Source organism: Schistocerca nitens, chromosome 6 (assembly GCF_023898315.1).
Source record: "Schistocerca nitens isolate TAMUIC-IGC-003100 chromosome 6, iqSchNite1.1, whole genome shotgun sequence".
Lineage (NCBI taxonomy): Eukaryota > Metazoa > Arthropoda > Insecta > Orthoptera > Acrididae > Schistocerca > Schistocerca nitens.
Window position 1 is genome coordinate 426,664,971 of NC_064619.1, and position 20,652 is coordinate 426,685,622.

Genomic DNA, 20,652 nt, shown 5'->3' on the forward strand with positions numbered 1-20,652 from the left:
TTTTATTGTATGTGGAGGCAATTTTTGGTGCTTGGATGTAGTAAGGATTGATTAAAGTTAATTAAATAGAATTGATGGGAATCTGAGCTTACTGTGATTCAGCCGTTTGCCTTGTGACTTTGTTCCTAAAGTATCGTTTTCTGGTGGGGGGAATCTTTAGCGAGGATGCTGTTGGGTTTTGGGAAATGGTTTGTCGAGGGATTTCTACTTTTGGTTTTCGTTGTAGACAGATTTGTCACGATAAACGTTTAAACTCGGAGTTCAAAGGCAGACGCGATTTCTGCGAGGCACTTGGTCAAAAGGCTAAGTGAGTTGATCAATACTTCGTGCTAAAATCCATGTGAGCGTGTGTAGTGCGACGGAAAAAATTTGTGCATGTCAGAGCCGCTCTGAGTGAGTGGCACAAGAAGTGCTTACAAAATCGCACATAAGTGAATGTCCATTTAAAGTTTTTTTTCTTGTCCAAAAAATTGATTATGCATAGCTGAAATTCAGGCATTTATTTAATATACTGTTTCGTTCATAACTTGTGTCAGTTTGTTATTTCGAAATTCATGCTGCTCCCACACCACTACAAAGATCTCGTAAACACTATTGGCGTGGAGTTTCAATCATTAAATTCTGTTCTTTGAAATTTGTTTTATATGTACTTGTATGAACTGAAGGGTGCTACTTCTGAACATTCTGCAAGCCAGAATGTTAATAAGTGGAGGTGCGTGACGAAACGGGCGCCCTGAAAATATTCTAAGTTCTGAGTTGGCGTGGCCACACAGGGCCACTTGGCGGGCGCGGGCCGCCCGGCAGGCCGACCACGTGGTGCCGAACGTTGGTCGAAGCAAGACGGGTCCAACTGCCGCATGGCTGGGAATTCCTTGGTGACGCTGTGCGCCACGAGGGGCAAAGATGGGGGACTTTGTGAAACCTTAATGGTAGACATTTCACAGTTCATACAGAGATTAATAGTAGCCAGATGAATCATGATACCATAAAAAGAAACATGTACATTACTATTTTTTGCATGACGATTGTAATGGTGTAATCAGATCTGCAATATCTTCATTAGTTTAAAGTTTAGTATCTGATGGTAAATTATACAAGTAACACCCAGCAACAGATTACCAAAATACAAATGCTTCATCCGATTTGGTCGATGGCCATGTCCTTAGAAAGCTATTACCGTTAACCTAAATCAGTATGAATTACAGGCATGTAACTCGAATAGTACATGAGTTATTGGAGGCCAAAGTGGCAAATTACTGTCGATCACGGCAGGCCATAAGTACTCCACAGTTACATGAAAACAAACGGTAGCAGCATGCTCATAAATATATTTATTCATCTATGTCCTTGTTTATATCCGATATATAATATTCTTGAAGAAATTTGTTAAATATTTACTGTGTTTTAGAAAGCACAGAGACATTAGGCCACTGGCCTACCTTTAGTTCTATTCCTTTGATATATGTTTATTTAATTCTTTTATGTATTTATTAATGTGTGTTAGAGCATGTTTATGGTCCAGCCGTAGTAATATTTAGTTAACTTCAAGGTTTTTAAATGTAAATCCAGTATTTGGTATGTATTTAAATATATTTGTGAATGCACGTTGGTTTGAAGACATGGAGGAAGCGCTCTAGCCAATCACAGCGCTCGTTACTAAGAGAGATGTATGGAGGTTGGGGAGGGGCATTGTTTCCGGAGAGGACACGAGTTAGTTCCGGGCAGTGCGGCAGTTCTGGAGAGTGTGGCGCGAGAGCGAGTACGGCAGAGGACACGGGAAGTGCAGGACGCAACAGTCTGCTGAAGGACTTGGATCGTGGAGCAGTTGGCGCGTGGTCGCCGAGGATAGAAATATTTAGGAGTGCCGACCTGTGCTCTTTTGTGTTTTCTGTGGCTTCTGTAGTGAAGTCATAGTATGCATTCAGAAGCAAGTATCTCGTGAGCTTCGTTGTTGTTCATAACAAATTACATGAAATAGGAATCAATTGGTTCCCTGTTATACAACTTACCTTTTATTTCATTGCTGGACCATCGACACCAATAAGTGTTTTGCAGAAATATACCGCATTCTCAAAAGTACTTCTACTATCGTACTCATCATTTATGATAGTACCTGCAGATTTTATTTAGTTGCATTCTTTCATTTCTAAATTTATATGTTACTTTCATAATTCGCAGTTGCCGAGTGATAGAAACCTTCGACCATTCTTATTGTATACTGTAGACTTAGCAGTATTTGGCCAGTAATGCGGCAACTACAAATCCCAGCTCCTAGACAGAGAAATCCGCCAAAATTTTTAATGTTTCAACGTTGAGTCGGAAAATACGTAGTTGACGGCCACCTCATTTATATTGTTTGATAGCTTGCAAGGTGGGTACCGCGACCTTGTTGGTTTTCTAAGGGGTGTGCCTTCCTGTCGTGGAAATGGAGCTCCTCACGGTAGTCAATGATCTGCGGTCCCATCATTAATTGCAGTGCGGTGCTCTGAGTCGAATTATCCCCCCTCCCCACCGAAAGCTGAGTATGGTGTTGAAGAGAGAACTCTTCATTATCTTTGGAGGGAAACTGGCGTGATAACGCGGAGCACGTCAATCACCGAGCGTTTTTGTAAATCCACCTTGAGTGCTATACTCGCCCGGTTTTCCGAGATGATGGACGTTAGAGGTTCAGCTAAAGCCGAATACTACACATGGACATCCTACACATGTCTGTCATCTGGTAAATGGAGAGTCAAGCTATATCAAGCTCCCTAAAGATATAGCTAACAAACAGGAATGTATTAATGTCGAAAACCGAGAGGATAAGGCTTATTTTGTATGGTCAATCCTGGCTTGCAAAGAAAGTACAATCGAAGGGATCATCCTGAGCACCCACGTACATACCACGTAGGTGGTAATATTCATAGGTTTTATAACTTTGATGGTATCCATTTCCCTATCAAGATCCAGGACATACCTAAATTTGAGGCACAGAATACAAGACTACCGGTTCATGTTTTTTTTCCTGGAGAAGAAAAGCAAGCCAGACGAGCAACACAAGCATATTGTCGTTGGCCCGCTCCATTTCTCAAAATATGCCTGTGAGCGTGAGTTGCATATAAACATGTTGCTCTTCTCTGAATTATCTCTGTTTGGATCAAAGACATGTCCTGACTTCTTTCCAGCCAGATGAATAAACATCAACATGAGAAATATATTAGCTTAAGGTGCCTGAATTACACTCCTGGAAATGGAAAAAAGAACACATTGACACCGGTGTGTCAGACCCACCATACTTGCTCCGGACACTGCGAGAGGGCTGTACAAGCAATGATCACACGCACGGCACAGCGGACACACCAGGAACCGCGGTGTTGGCCGTCGATGGCGCTAGCTGCGCAGCATTTGTGCACCGCCGCCGTCAGTGTCACCCAGTTTGCCGTGGCATACGGAGCTCCATCGCAGTCTTTAACACTGGTAGCATGCCGCGACAGCGTGGACGTGAACCGTATGTGCAGTTGACGGACTTCGAGCGAGGGCGTATAGTGGGCATGCGGGAGGCCGGGTGGACGTACCGCCGAATTGCTCAACACGTGGGGCGTGAGGTCTCCACAGTACATCGATGTTGTCGTCAGTGGTCGGCGGAAGGTGCACGTGCCCGTCGACCTGGGACCGGACCGCAGCGACGCACGGATGCACGCCAAGACCGTAGGATCCTACGCAGTGCCGTAGGGAATCGCACCGCCACTTCCCAGCAAATTAAGGACACTGTTGCTCCTGGGGTATCGGCGAGGACCATTCGCAACCGTCTCCATGAAGCTGGGCTACGGTCCCGCACACCGTTAGGCCGTCTTCCGCTCACGCCCCAACATCGTGCAGCCCGCCTCCAGTGGTTTCGCGACAGGCGTGAATGGAGGGACGAATGGAGACGTGTCGTCTTCAGCGATGAGAGTCGCTTCTCCCTTGGTGCCAATGATGGTCGTATGCGTGTTTGGCGCCGTGCAGGTGAGCGCCACAATCAGGACTGCATACGACCGAGGCACACAGGGCCAACACCCGGCATCATGGTGTGGGGAGCGATCTCATACACTGGCCGTACACCACTGGTGATCGTCGAAGGGACACTGAATAGTGCACGGTACATCCAAACCGTCATCGAACCCATCGTTCTACCATTCCTAGACCGGCAAGGGAACTAGCTGTTCCAACAGGACAATGCACGTCCGCATGTATCCCGTGCCACCCAACGTGCTCTAGAAGGTGTAAGTCAACTACCCTGGCCAGCAAGATCTCCGGATCTGTCCCCCATTGAGCATGTTTGGGACTGGATGAAGCGTCGTCTCACGCGGTCTGCACGTCCAGCACGAACGCTGGTCCAACTGAGGCGCCAGGTGGAAATGGCATGGCAAGCCATTCCACAGGACTACATCCAGCATCTCTACGATCGTCTCCATGGGAGAATAGCAGCCTGCATTGCTGCGAAAGGTGGATATACACTGTACTAGTGCCGACATTGTGCATGCTCTGTTGCCTGTGTCTATGTGCCTGTGGTTCTGTCAGTGTGATCATGTGATGTATATGACCCCAGGAATGTGTCAATAATGTTTCCCCTTCCTGGGACAATGAATTCACGGTGTTCTTATTTCAATTTCCAGGAGTGTATTTCTCCTCATACAAGTTATAAGCGGCACATCTAGTAGGCTGCGCTTCCAAGGATCCAGTACGCGTTATTATACCTACTGAGCAAAACAAATTCTTAAAGTTCAAGGATGATCACCACCAGAGGCGATGCCTGTTTGTAGTGTACACCGACTTTGAACGCCTACTCCCATCCATGACCCGCTGTGAAGGTGACTCTACAGCCTCACACACCACCTTTATAGAAAAACACCTACCATATGTGGCAGCCTACCAAACTGTATCGTTCTATGATTCCAGTCTTAACCACTACAAATCTTATGTTGGGGATAATCCTGCGGTTATCTGTTCACTGAGCTCGAAAAATTTTCACGGGAGCTTTATAAGCTTTACAGCAGCAACGTGCTCACGATCAAAATGATGAAGAATGGAGACTTGTGTAATACCATGGTTGATTGTCATATTTGAGGGCTACCATTAGATATGAAAGCGGGAACTCCTCATAGGGACCACTGTAATCTTACAGGGAAGTCCATGGCACACCTCATAAAGGTTGCAATTTGAAGTACCAGCTACCAAGACACACACACATTTTCTCGCCCAATGGGCATGATGTTCACTTTCTGGTTGAGCGCTTCACTGATCTTGGTTTGAAGAAAGATCAGGTCAGTGTCCTAACTGCGAGCATCGAGAAATATTTCATTTTCCAAATGAATGCCACTAAGCATTACACACCACTTCCTTGATACGCTACATTTTATTCAGGTGCCACTCCGGAAACTCTTTGAAACTCAACATAGGGAGGATATTCATACGACTCGAGCTGCATTTCCTGATGAGAAAGAGTTACAACTTGTCACTAGGAAGGGGGATTTCCCATACGAGTACCGAGCGAGGTGGCGCAGTGGTTAGCACACTGGACTCACATTCGGGAGGGCGACGGTTCAATCCCGAGTCCGGCCATCCTGATTTAGGTTTTCCGTGCCCTTCCAGACAAATGCCGGGTTGGTTCCTTTCAAAGGCCACGTCCGGCTTCTTTCCCCGTCCTTCCCTAATCTGAAGAGACCGATGACCTCGCTGTTTGGTCTCTTCCCCCAAACAACCCAACCCAACCTCCCATACGAGGATTTGGATAGTGTGGTGAAACTACGAACCAACATAACTTTATTCTGCAGCAACCTTACAGGCGATGCCATAATGAATGCAGAGTATGAGCATGTCATGAGTGTCTGGCGGGAATTCAGTATTTCTACTTTAAGAGTACGCATGGCTTTACATGGACACATATGTGCGCTTGCTTGTGGACGTTTTCGAGAAATTGAGTCTATGCATTGCCACATATTCTCTCGATACCATCTTTTATTGAATAGCACCTGGGTTGTCTTGGGACACAATGCTCAAGGAAATGAAGTGCAGCATTGACAATTGTTGACATGCTTCTTTGAGCAAGGGAAGCATGGGGGACTTTGCCAATGTGTCGATAGGCATGCGAAGGCAAATAACCTGTGTTGACAGGTTCAATGCATCACTTGATTCTAGTTACATAATGTACCTGTACGTAAATAACTTGCATGGTCATGCCATGCGGTAATCACTGCTGATTGATGAGTTTCGATGGGTGTCCAAAGACGAATGTAAGGGAGGTAAGTGGGCTGTTTAGGTTCTTATATTGGTAACGCCACGTAGCGCTCTGTATGAAAATCACTGGCTGTGCTGTCTGCAGTCTGTGGCTAGTTTGCATTGTTGTCTGCCATTGTAGTGTTGGGAAGCGGCAGCTGGGTGTTAACAGCGTGTAGCGTTGCGCAGTTGGTTGTGAGCCGCCAGCAGTGGTGGATGTGGGGAGAGAGATGGTGGAGTTTTGAAATTTGTAAGACTGGATGTCATGAACTGCTATATATATTATGACTATTAAGATAAATACATTGTTTGCTCTCTATCAAAATCTTTCATTTGCTAACTATGTCTATCAGTAGTTAGTGCCTTCAGTAGTTTGAATCTTTTATTTAGCTGGCAGTAGTGGCGCTCGCTGTATTGCGGTAGTTCGAGTAACGAAGATTTTGGTGAGGTAAGTGATTTGTGAAAGGTATAGGTTAATGTTAGTCAGAGCCATTCTTTTGTAGAGATTTTTGAAAGTTTTGCTTTGCGCCAAAAAATATTGTGTCAGTTTACGCACAGTCATGAATAATTTTTCTAAGGGGAATTTTCATATGTCGACTCTTAGCCGAGGATACCTCACTGGAATCTTCTGATTTTTTCTTGCAGTTTGTGTAATTAGTGTAGCTATCGTTTATTGCTAGCGCGTGTTATGGCATGCATATAGATTTACACCAAGTGTTTCGCAGCTGCGCTTGCTATTAACTAATTATTTTCAGTGCTATGTTAATGTGTTTTCTTATTTTGCTCTTCAAATTGTGCTTTTCTGTGTTTTCGTGTGAAATATTGTGACAATAATGGCGTGTGAAAAACGTAATACTAGGCTCCAAAGTAATCTGAGAAATGACAGTGAAGACGAAAGCAGTGTGTTAGCGCCACCGTGTAATGAATTAACTAATGTTCAAACTAGTGATTTGGTAATTGTGCATAGGGAAATGGAGTGTGCGGCAAATAATGGCGTAGACAGTGAAACAATTACTGAACAGGGAAGCATTATCGATCGATCCATCGATCGGCAATAGCTCGCCTCAGGAATCCGAAATGACACACAATCTCGCAAATTCTGTAGATTCAGGTTTTGGGTCCTCACCGTTTTCTCATAAGTCAAGACACATTTTCTGCTTGAAAAAATGTGAATGTTGCCGGTGCAAATTCACTGCCGAAAAGCACTGAGGAACATGTTTCAGACACCAGTGCATTGTTATTACAATTAATACAACAAATGGGACAAACACAGCAAAAGCTTCAAAAGTTACACCACACTTGAACAAACACGTGAAGATTTAACTACTGAGTTACATAACCTTGAATCGAAATGTCAAAAAGTCTGTAATGAAGTAAAAACACAAATTTGTGAGCATTTTCAACCTATATTTTCGCGGCATGAAAATGCATTACAGAATCACGAAGCAGCCATAAAAGAACTGCAAACCATTGTTAATGAAAATCACGACACCTTGCCAGCTAAAATTGACTCAGTTGCATCTACCGATTCGGTTACGCAACTTGCAAAAACTCAGGAAAACTTAAAGGACTCAGTAGATACTCTGAAACTTGGTTCAGAAAAACACACTGAGGAAATAGGTACACTATCGGAGAAAGTATCCGAACTTTCGGATCAGTTCACTAACTTATCTACAAAGGTAGATGATGATCTGAATGACACAAGACCTGTAGCCATCACTGACACAGAAGAGTATGAACAAATTAAGAAATTCAAAGAAAATCAGAATCAAATTAATACGCAATACAAAAGAGAAATCCGGGAAGTACAAGATCAGTTGGCACAAGTAATACAAAAATTATATATTTCAGAGGACACTCGCACTCCAACACGGGAAGAGGGACTTAGAAATACGGAACAACCACAAAATAAAAACACAGGACACTTCGGAAATTATGAAAGAAATTGGCAAGGCACACCGAATTTTGAGATGGAACCGTCGAAACGACGTAACAATGACCGACATGTGACTCGACGACACGATGATTTTGACTATAAGCTGTTCATTACTACACGTAATTTCAAAACATTTAAGAATTCTGGCAACGACATTCATCCACAAGCATGGCGCCATCAATTCTCTCATTGTTTTCCTCCCAACTGGTCGTCAGAACACAGATTAGAATTTGTGTGGCTACTTAGAGAATGAACCAGCTGTAAGAATGTGATCGGTCATTCACAATTGTCACAGTGAAGGAGAATTTTATCACGCCTTCCTCTCACCATATTGGTCCCAAGCTACACAAGACCGAGTAAAACATAGCATCATAATGATGAAACATTTCGAACAATCTGAATTTTACAGTCTTGTGAAATATTTTGAAGACATGTTGCACATGAATCAGTACTGTCAAACCCATACAGCCCCTCATAACTCATCCGCATTTGCTTAATCAAATTGCCTGAACATTTACGACATATTATTTTGGCAGGACGTTGCAAAGACGACATTCAAGCTTTTCAGGGACTCTTACAAGAATTAGAAATTGACACTGACAGTCGCTGAACGCGAAAACAGGAACACAACAATTACAGGTCACATCCGTCGCAATTCCACGATGAAAGAAATAACTGGACACAAGGCTATTCTCACAGCACAAATCGTGACCAAAACAGACATCACCCGTATGACAACCGTTGGCAGAGTAGTAATAAATACAGGGAAAGATCATCTCTTCGCGGTAGTGACTATCACAGAGACAATCAGAAAAACAGACAATTTGGGAACCAAAATATTTATTATCAAGGGAGACAGAATAACTTTAGACGCAACGGTCCAGCGCGCAGTTATGATTCAGGGAGAAATTCTCCACCACGTGACCGACAAGAAAGAAACAATGGACTCTACCGACATGACGACAGACGATATGATCGTAACGACAGACCTGAATTGCATCAGAACTGGCGAGATTTAAACAGGGCAGAGCCCTCTCGACAAGGTGAATTTGTAGAAGTTAGGTCTCCAAACACCAATAACGACGTGCGCCAACAAACAGACAATAGGCAATGACTCATACCGCTGGCAGCCACAAAACGTATGTATGAAACTAACGACGCAGCTGCCGTAGCTAGTAATTACGTAAAAATGGAAGACATTAGGGACATCTTACTCCAGGAACACGACGTAAAACATAACATTGCATGTCCTGTGATTCACATTACAGTAAATGACGTAAAATTTACGGCAGTACTTGACTCTGGCAGTCCCATTTCAGTAATTAGTGAAACAGCCTTTAGCAAATGCCACAAATCGAACGATTGTCCCACACTTCCGTTACGTAAGATTATATTACAAGGTGCAATCTTTGTAAAAAGTGTAGATGTACGCCAAGAAACCAACTTAGAATTCTTTTGTCAAAGCCACAGCTTCTCTATGAGCTTTCTTATTGTTCCATTATTGTCGATGCAAATTATATTGGGAGTAGACTTTTTGAATGAATACAAAGCAATCTTAAACTTTCATGATGCTGAAATAAGTTTAGAAAAAGAAGGTAAGTCAGTAGCTTTGAAATTTGAAGATTTGCTCTCAAACCATGACGAAGAAATTAATCGGCTGTACCTCCTGTTAGACAACAGCTCGGAATTTTCGACGGAACTTGACACAAACAATCACTCTGCAAGTACTGACAGGGATGATATCGACGGCGCATTTGATACTAATGAGTTAATTCAAAATAAAATTCAAACAATTGAGAATTGTAATGACACTGATAGGCAGGACCTTTTTGAGATTTTACAAGCACATTCCACAGTGTTTACTCAATAAACAGGAACAATCAAGGGATTTCAATACCAATTTCGTGTTCGAGAGCATACTAAATTTTGTGTTACACCATACGTAATTCCGGCACAGTAGAGAGACTGTGTTAGAACAGAAATGCAATCTATGTTTGACGAGGGCATTATTGAGCCTGCAGTAAGCTCATACACCAATCCATTACATGTTGAGAAGAAAAATGGATCGATCAGGCTTGTCTTAGATTCGAGACAAATCAATACTATCATAATTCCTGAAACAGACAGGCCACAAACGTTGGAAGAACTTCTTCAAAATTTTAATGGTGTAAAAGTGTTGTCTTCTATTGATCTCAGATCCAGCTTTTATCAGATCGAACTTCATCCACAATGTAGAAAATACACAGCTTTCCTTTGTTTCGGCGTTTATCAGATTCGGAAACTTCCTTTTGGTTTGAACATTTCTTCGGCAGAATTCATTCGCGGGCTAAATTCCATATTACCCGAGTTCTTAAAACGTCACATCACCTTATATGTGGACGATAGTCTGATAGCGGAAGCCTCATGGGAACAACAAAATCGCATCCGCAACAGTGTTACATATTGTTGCAGAATCTGGAATTACAGTTAACTTGGAAAAGTCTGAATTTGGTAGGACAAAGGTGAAGTTTTTGGGACATATTATTTCTTCTGAAGGCATTCAGCCGGATCCTGAAAAGTTAGAAGCAATCAGAGGCATTGCAGTTCCATCCACAAAAAAAAAAAAGCCCGCAGTTTTCTAGGTCTCGTAAATTTTGACCGTAGTTTTCTGAATATGCAAATTCTAGTTACACCAAAACTTTGTTCTCTCACTGGAAAAAATGCTATTTGGAACTGGGACGAACAAGCACAGTTGTAATTCAATTCTTTGAAAGAAGCGTTACTTAACGCGCCAATAATAGCTCATCGAAATCTGTCACAAGATTTCTGCCTTAGCACGGATTCTTCTAAAGTCGGTGCCCATTTATTTCAAGAAGCCACAGAAAATGACACTACTGTTCTGAAAACCATTGCTTTTGCTAGCCGGGTGCTGACAAAATCTGAAAAAAATTATTCCGTTACTGAATTAGAAGCTTTAGCTATCGTTTGGGCATTTAACAAGTACCGTTTCTTTCTGGTAAGCACGTAAAAGTATACAGTGATCATCGTGCATTACAATTTCTTATGTCTTCAAAATTAAATCATGACAGGTTAAAACGTTGGGCATTGTTTCTGCAAGAATTCCACTTCACAATAGTCTACATTCCCAGCAAGGAGAACATTGTTGCGGACGCACTGTCACGCGCACCGGCTGGGCTTGAGAAAAGTAACAGAGAAGACAACCTCGAGAAAAATTTCAGTATTCTTTACATTCAGAAAGTCGCCTTTGAAAACTTCATCGCCACATCTTTAAAGGACATTGCTCATGAACAAGATAAAGATCAGATTTGGAAAGACATCAAAAGTAAATGGCATGAAAAGCCGCACACTGAGATTCGGCATTATTATCTGGTTAGAAACAACATACTCTTCAAACGATGCACTGTTGATGACAAGCTATGGGTACTTTGGATTCCTGACGATTTTGTTAATAAGCTCATTTGGTACATTCATTTCAGCTACGCACATTTTGGTCCACGAAAATGTTATCATATTCTTCGGACGACTTGTTATTTTAACAATATGGAAAAGAGAATTCGAAGAGTCTTGTCTATTTGTAAACTTTGTCAAAAGGCAAAACCATCTACTGTCTCACATCGTGCTCCGTTGTTTCCTATTATTCCTTCTAAATTAAAAGAATTTGCTGCTGTTGATCTCTTGGGACCCCTTGTCAGAACATCGAATGGATTTTCGTACGTTCTAGTCGCTGCTGAACTTACTTCAAAATTTGTTTCTTTCACTCCGTTACGTAAAGCCACTGGACGGTCTGTATCCAACGCCTTTATTAAAAATTTCTTACGTGAAGTTGGCCACGTTGCTAAAGTCATTTCAGATAACGGACCGCAATTCAGATCTGCTGTTTGGTCACGCATGTTTCGGAATCATAAAATCAAACCTGTTTTTATTTCATTGTACTCACCACATTGTAACCCGTCTGAAAGGATTATGAAAGAAATCAATAAGCTTTGCAGACTTTATTGTCACAGAAAGCAATAGCATTGGGACAGATATTTACACTTATATCAAAATGTGCTGAATGAAATGCCTCACGATTCCACTGCTTTACCACCTACTCTTGTACTGAAGAATGAAGAACCACCGAAAAGAATCAGAGAGCTTGTACCTTTCCCGAATACATTCAAACTTTGACACAAGGACATAATTGATTTTGCTATTAAAAATATAAAATCTGCAGCAGACAAAAGGAGAAAACTACACGGTAAACCAAATGCAAGGAAATTGTACATTGGTCATAAAGTTCTCATTAAAGCTCATTCAGTATCACATAAGACGAAACACTTGTCACAAATTCTTTCTAGTTTACAATGGACCTTACAGAATCCGACGTATACCACACGATAATTCCGTTGAAGTTGAAACTCTGCGTACTAGGAAGAGTAAAGGATTGCACTACATTTCACATGTAAAACCGTTTATTGAAAGATAATCTGCTTTTTAACTTTGTCTTTGCCATAAAACTTTTCACTTCACATTCCTAGTATGCTTTGTCAGACTTAAGAAACTGTTAACATGCAACACTGTTTGAAGTTAAATATCCAGTCAAGAACCAAGAGAATTTATTTAAACAGAAATTACGAATAATTGTTATAGTGAACAAACGTCAGTGTTATTGTGTGTGTACATTATTGCTTCTTAGTTGCACAATTACGTAATGACTATAAGGCTTACATACTTAGAACATATACTGGTACTGCTAATGAGATTTTAATGCAACATTTTGGTTTACTTGAAAATACATTCTGGATTTAAAGTACTTTCTGTGAGATACCAGGCGACACAGCGGTTAGTTTATGTGACAACTACACGGTTTTATCACGAGGCTACTAATGAGTGACAATTTACAATGTTGCTTTTGCGGTGTATCTGTTTTATATCTGCACAGTTTTTCTGCATTATTCTGGAAAGTAGAACATGTTTTAGTAGTAACTTTTGTGGTATAGCAACAATGAGACAGCCTTTTTTCGTGGCACAACAATACGTTACTGTACAGTACTTTCTTCATCACGCCAATAAGCATAATAACTACGATATCTATACACAAAACATTTCACCTTTGTTTATCATGAGGTAAGTACATTGACTTCTGCAGAACAGCTTTCGGAGGACGATAACTACGACATTTCCACAGATTATGTTGCAACAAGACGCACAGTTTAGTGCTACAGTACACGTATTTGAGTGATTAATTTTATACTTAAAACATTTATTTTTAAAGATTTTTGAATTGCAAAGTAAGTTTTCCGTGATACATTTCATTCCATTGCTGTAATCTGTAACACCTGAGGGTATAATTACATTAATCCTCAGGGGGGTACACGCTTACTTCGTGTACCATGTGTGTGGCAAGCACAAGGAGCCCTAGCTAATATGGTATTTGCTTCTACAACTTTACACATCGGTACCATATTTCTCCAACATAGAATTACACAGCTATCTGATTATTTAACAGAGAAACAAAATTTTTTTTATGTCAGTGACACATTTTTACGCAATTAGACAGTTGGATGATTTCACACTTATGAAATTGTATTTTGTCTCTACTTTGTGATCTGTTCATATTTTTTCCGAACCATTGTGATAATATGAGAGCTTAGAATGATGTATTTGGTAAGGGATCATGATTTTTGAAGTACGTTTGAGGTGGATGACTTTATTGAAGGTCTTGAAATTATTGAAAGAAGCTGCGACGATTCTGAGATGTGATTCATCTGTTATGGTGTTATTTTTACGACGCCGATGTGTATTATGCTGTTGAGGTATGTTTATGATCAATAAGATGATGCTACCATAAACGAGGAATTTGATTATGCTACGTATTTATTTTGAGGAAATATTGAAGTGTCGACAAATACGTATATGAATAATGAGTAGTGGTTAGGGACTCTGACTTGTGGAAAAGGATGATGGAAACCAAGAATGGTACTTTAAGAGTTATGAAATGTGTGTAAATGCGCGAATGTATCATAATGCCGACGAAAACTTTTTGAACACTGTTATATTTATATGATTTTGTTTCTACACATTTGTAACGCAAATTCTCAACATGTGAAAATATTTTTATATGGGACTGTCACTGTAGTGGAAACTGCTGTCGTAAATATTTCAGTAAGAAAGGTAAGCGACCTTGACGTTAATGCGTTTTGGGCGCCCAGCTGAGAGATAGTCGTCTGACAAAAGAAAGCCATTAGGTGGAGAAAAGAAAAGAGGCCATTATCCTCGCTATTGACATTTCTTTGTAGAAAGCATCGCAAATACGACACCCTCAAACTTGAAAACATATGATTACACTGTGGAGCTCTTAGTTTATGATATTTACTGAAATGTCTAATGAAATGACGAGAAATATTTTATGTATATACACCTGATTATGACTACTGTCTTTCTAGTTGAGATTTCTTTTACTACCTTATGAAATGCCATATGGCTAATGAATGATGTTTCATGCCTTCCTTTGTACATATTTGCTCATTTTCTTTAATAACTAGTTTCTAGCTGCACTGCAGCATTGGTTATTATACAATTTAATAGTTGTACTAATACCACTATTTTCTGTCTACAGACCCAGTAAAGAATACGTTTCTGATAAACTTTCTAAGAAAAGAGAGCACAAATAAACATTTCTCTTTACAGGAATTTCATAAATACTTTTTTAATGACTTGGTAATTTCTTTTCTAGAATAAATTGTGAAGCATCACTCTAGTATTAAGATGTGACATAGGTATTAGACATGGCCATCTTAAGTGTAATATTTTTTCTGCTTGAGCTTTGTCATGTTTAGATATAAGTTATTGCATTTGCTGCTGCTGTTTGCCAGGCATTTGACCTTGTATTACTCTGTTAAGCCAGTTTTACTACGAATTTATTTTTCGTGTTTGCTGCGCATTGCCTTATATTAGTTGTAATATTGCATTTGCTTGGCTAATTTTTGCTGCTTGCTTTGCCATTTGTATTTTTTATCATTGCTATTTGTGTTAATTATTTTGTGCTGCTGCATTGCCTCGTTCCTTAGTTTAGCATCTGAGCTCAGTAGATTTAAGTTAGCTTAAGATGGGATAGGCTATATAAGAGAACGAGTTGTGATGAATTGAAAAAAATGCATTGAGAAGCTATAAGAAAGTGGTTTGGCCAAATAAAGTATTTTGAAACAGGATATGAGCAAAAAAATAGGGTTTAGGGACAACAGGTTTACGTAGGATTTTCTTGGAAATAAATGATGAGGTAAGATAATGGAAAATAAATGTAAGAAATATGTGAACATATAAATACAGAAAGCATGCTTGGATAGGATATTTTTGGTGGAAACAAATGTTGAAATAAGACGAAAGATCTATGGAATGAAGTTTTAGGTTGGACTACAGTACCAAATGTTACACTGAAAGCAAACCCTGCCCTTTCCCCTTGCGTTATTCTGCTATGTGTTTGTGTACTCTTGTATATTTGTGTTTTTCCTGTCTATGTGTTTTGCTGATATGAGTTATGTTGTGGAATTTTTCTAATAATGTTTTTTCTTTGTAAAGATGCTTAGACATTATTTATTCTGTTTTGTTTTAATGCTCATGTGTGAAGTTGATGTTTCGAAAGTTATTCTGATCTTTTATGTAGGTACTCATGTCATAATTCCTGTAACACTGATGTACATGTTTATTTCTATTCTTTTGTTAAGCCTGTTGCTTACAAATGTTATCTGTATTGTTATGTTCTTTAATGATGTATTTTGTACTTTTGTTACTGTATTCTTATGTTATAAAATTGTAATTGACACCAGTTCATCAAATTATTAACTTGTAAGTTACATTTCACTGCACTCGTTTCTTTTGGTCATAGTACATGGACAATATGTGAGAAGTAGGGACTGATAGTGTTTGCACATGTTAATAATTCAGCAAGGGACTGGATAACAGCATTGCTGGTTCTAAGGAGAAAAAAAAAACTTTGTGAGTGCACATGTGGTGGTTTATGGACTTGCTATATTCTCCGCAAGACTCTTCGATGGTGATTGTGCACCTGCACAGTCGCAACAGACGGCTGCTGGCCGTCTCTACAAGGACTACAGTGGGTCTGCACGTTTAATGGCCCACCAATCCCATACTCTCTACCAAAACTATAGTGGATCTGCTCTGTGATGACCTACCTACCAGTATTCTTAAAACTTCGACTGACTCTGCTGTGGGTCTGCTCTGTTGTGGCCCATTACCTGTCTGCATGTCAAGAGTCAGCTCTGTCTTTCCGTTGGAAGGACAACACTACTTCTTCAAGACTGCATGGAAATCCACTACTTCATGTGCATTTTCTTTTACTGCTCAGACTTTGAAAAAAATCTGCAACTTTACTGTGATGAATGATCAGGACAGGCTTTATGGACTGTGAGAAAATTTTAGCTTTTGACCAACATTGTATCAGTAAGTGGGTGCATTTGATATCTTTGTTATTGTAACTATGAAAAATTTCTTCAAATCATTTTTGGCCACTGCCCAAAACATTTTTGTAAAATTTTTTGTGGGGAGCATGGTGGCTATGTAAGTACGCTGTTTAGGTTCTTATATTGGTAACGCCACGTAGCGCTCTGTATGAAAATCACTGACTGTGCTGTGTGCAGTCTGTGGCTAGTTTGCATTGTTGTCTGCCATTGTAGTGTTGGGCAGCGGCTGCTGGATGTTAACAGCGCGTAGCGTTGCGCAGTTGGAGGCGAGCCGCCAGCAGTGGTGGATGTGGGGAGAGAGATGGCGGAGTTTTGAAATTTGTAAGACTGGATGTCATGAACTGCTATATATATATACACTCCTGGAAATGGAAAAAAGAACACATTGACACCGGTGTGTCAGACCCACCATACTTGCTCTGGACACTGCGAAAGGGCTGTACAAGCAATGATCACACGCACGGCACAGCGGACACACCAGGAACCGCGGTGTTGGCCGTCGAATGGCGCTAGCTGCGCAGCATTTGTGCACCGCCGCCGTCAGTGTCAGCCAGTTTTCCGTGGCATACGGAGCTCCATCGCAGTCTTTAACACTGGTAGCATGCCGCGACAGCGTGGACGTGAACCGTATGTGCAGTTGACGGACTTTGAGCGAGGGCGTATAGTGGGCATGCGGGAGGCCGGGTGGACGTACCGCCGAATTGCTCAACACGTGGGGCGTGAGGTCTCCACAGTACATCGATGTTGTCGCCAGTGGTCGGCCGAAGGTGCACGTGCCCGTCGACCTGGGACCGGACCGCAGCGACGCACGGATGCACGCCAAGACCGTAGGATCCTACGCAGTGCCATAGGGGACCGCACCGCCACTTCCCAGCAAATTAGGGACACTGTTGCTCCTGGGGTATCGGCGAGGACCATTCGCAACCGTCTCCATGAAGCTGGGCTACGGTCCCGCACACCGTTAGGCCGTCTTCCGCTCACGCCCCAACATCGTGCAGCCCGCCTCCAGTGGTGTCGCGACAGGCGTGAATGGAGGGACGAATGGAGACGTGTCGTCTTCAGCGATGAGAGTCGCTTCTGCCTTGGTGCCAATGATGGTCGTATGCGTGTTTGGCGCCGTGCAGGTGAGCGCCACAATCAGGACTGCATACGACCGAGGCACACAGGGCCAACACCCGGCATCATGGTGTGGGGAGCGATCTCCTACACTGGCCGTACACCACTGGTGATCGTCGAAGGGACACTGAATAGTGCACGGTACATCCAAACCGTCATCGAACCCATCGTTCTACCATTCATAGACCGGCAAGGGAACTTGCTGTTCCAACAGGACAATGCACGTCCGCATGTATCCCGTGCCACCCAACGTGCTCTAGAAGGTGTAAGTCAACTACCCTGGCCAGCAAGATCTCCGGATCTGTCCCCCATTGAGCATGTTTGGTACTGGATGAAGCGTCGTCTCACGCGGTCTGCACGTCCGGCACGAACGCTGGTCCAACTGAGGCGCCAGGTGGAAATGGCATGGCAAGCCGTTCCACAGGACTACATCCAGCATCTCTACGATCGTCTCCATGGGAGAATAGCAGCCTGCATTGCTGCGAAAGGTGGATATACACTGTACTAGTGCCGACATTGTGCATGCTCTGTTGCCTGTGTCTATGTGCCTGTGGTTCTGTCAGTGTGATCATGTGATGTATCTGACCCCAGGAATGTGTCAATAAAGTTTCCCCTTCCTGGGACAATGAATTCACGGTGTTCTTATTTCAATTTCCAGGAGTGTATTATGACTATTAAGGTAAATACATTGTTTGTTCTTTATCAAAATCTTTCATTTGCTAACTATGCCTATCAGTAGTTAGTGCCTTTAGTAGTTTGAATCTTTTATTTAGCTGGCAATAGTGGCGCTCGCTGTATTGCAGTAGTTAGAGTAACGAAGATTTTGGTGAGGTAAGTGATTTGTGAAAGGTATAGGTTAATGTTAGTCAGGGCCATTCTTTTGTAGAGATTTTTGAAAGTCAGATTGCGTTGCGCTAAAAAATATTGTGTGTCAGTTTTAGCACAGTTATGTATAATTTATCTAAGGGGAAGTTTCAGGGATTAGGTGGAAAAATCATAGGGGGTATGTCATCTGATTCAGATGTGGGGTATGTGGTGGAGGCAGAACTCACATTGTCTGTTAGTTTTCAGGATGCGTACGCCGACTTGCCGCAACATTGTTGTCATCAGTTTTCGTGTGGAACCGCTATGCGGACCTTGTTGCTCAGGAAACATCGGCAAGTCGGCGTGCGTATCATGAAAACTAATAGACAATGTGAGTTCCGCCTCCGCCACATAAATGGAGATACATTATTCAGTTTGGTAATCTCCAGCAGTGTCTCAGCTTTAGTATGGTGCTGGTTAGAATCATCTGGGGCTAAGTATCTCACTAAGATACTATCACAGAGTAATTCGGAACCGTGGGATTCCATCGATGAATGTTTGATCTATTGGAAACTAGTATGTTTTAATGAAGAAACGAAAGTAACCTAGGTGTGCTTCAAGGTAGCATAATGTGTGCTTCCGCCTTTCATTGTAACATACTAGTTTCCAATGGATCAAATATTCATTGATCCAATCCCACAGTTCCGAATTACTCCGTGTGATAGTATTAATGTTCTCAGTATACATAAAAGTTTTATCAAACCGGATCAGTAGCATTAAAGGTTGTTCAGTGACGACGCTGTTGGCTACAAGAAATTGTCTTCTTTGGTCGGTCCTAAATGAATGAAGGATTATTTGGGAAAAATTTTGACTTTCGTACAATGATTGCCAGCTCCCTTTAAATGAGATTACATTGAAGAAATGACTGCAATAAACAAACAGATTCCAGTAATATCCTGTTACAAGTTTAACTGCGGAAATCTTGGACAAGTCAGGTCGCACATAAATATTTAGGAGTAATAATAAGAAGCGATACGAAATGGGACGATCTCGTGAAATCAGCAAAAGGCAAGGCGAATGGATGACCAAAATTCATTGAATAGTTTGCGGAATAGTGCAGTGCGCTTGCTAAGGAATTCTCATATAAGATGCTGGGACGAGCAGTTCCATTGTTCCACACCTTGGAGTCCTCATCAATTAGACATAGCAACAGACATCGAACAAAAGCAGGAAATACAGGTACGTCCGTAACGGATTGGGGCAGCACATACGAATGTAGAACAGAAATTCTGGGAGAAATGGAGACCTTGGAGGGAGGAGGTCGTGGTTCTCGTGACACTCTGTTGCTTAAATATACAGAACTTATATGCGAAGAAGACTGTGCATGGATTCTCTTGTCGCTACTGATTAGGGCGAGTACAGAGGCACATAGAAAACAGTTAATTTTCTCTCACTCAGTAAGCAAATGGAATAGTACAGAGAGGCGCCAACGACGGAACGAAGTAGGCTCCTTTTACAATACGCTGCGCAGTGGCTTAGTGAGTATATATGTAGTTGGAGAGGTCCAGCAGTAAGTAAATTAAATGAAAATTGACACACTTCAGCATTTCTGAGATCATGCTTGCATGTCGTAAATACAGGGTGATTCAAAAATACCACAACTTTAGGAATTTAAAACTCTGCAACGACAAGAGGCCGAGCTAAGCACTATCTGTCGGCGAATTAAGGGCGCTATAAAGTTTCATTTAGTTGTACATTTGGTCGCTTGAGGCGCTGTTGACTAGGCGTCAGCGTCAGTTGATGCTAAGATGGCGACCGCTCAACAGAAAGCTTTTTGTGTTATTGAGTACGGCAGAAGTGAATCGACGACAGTTGTTCAGCGTGCATTTCGAACGAAGTATGGTGTTAAACCTCCTGATAGGTGGTGTATTAAACGTTGGTATAAACAGTTTACAGAGAATGGGTGTTTGTGCAAAGGGAAAAGTTCTGGACGGCCGAGAACGAGTGATGAAAATGTAGTACGGATCCAGCAAGCATTTGTTCGCAGCCCAGGAAAATCGACTCGCAGAGCTAGCAGAGAGCTGCAAATTCCACAATCAACTG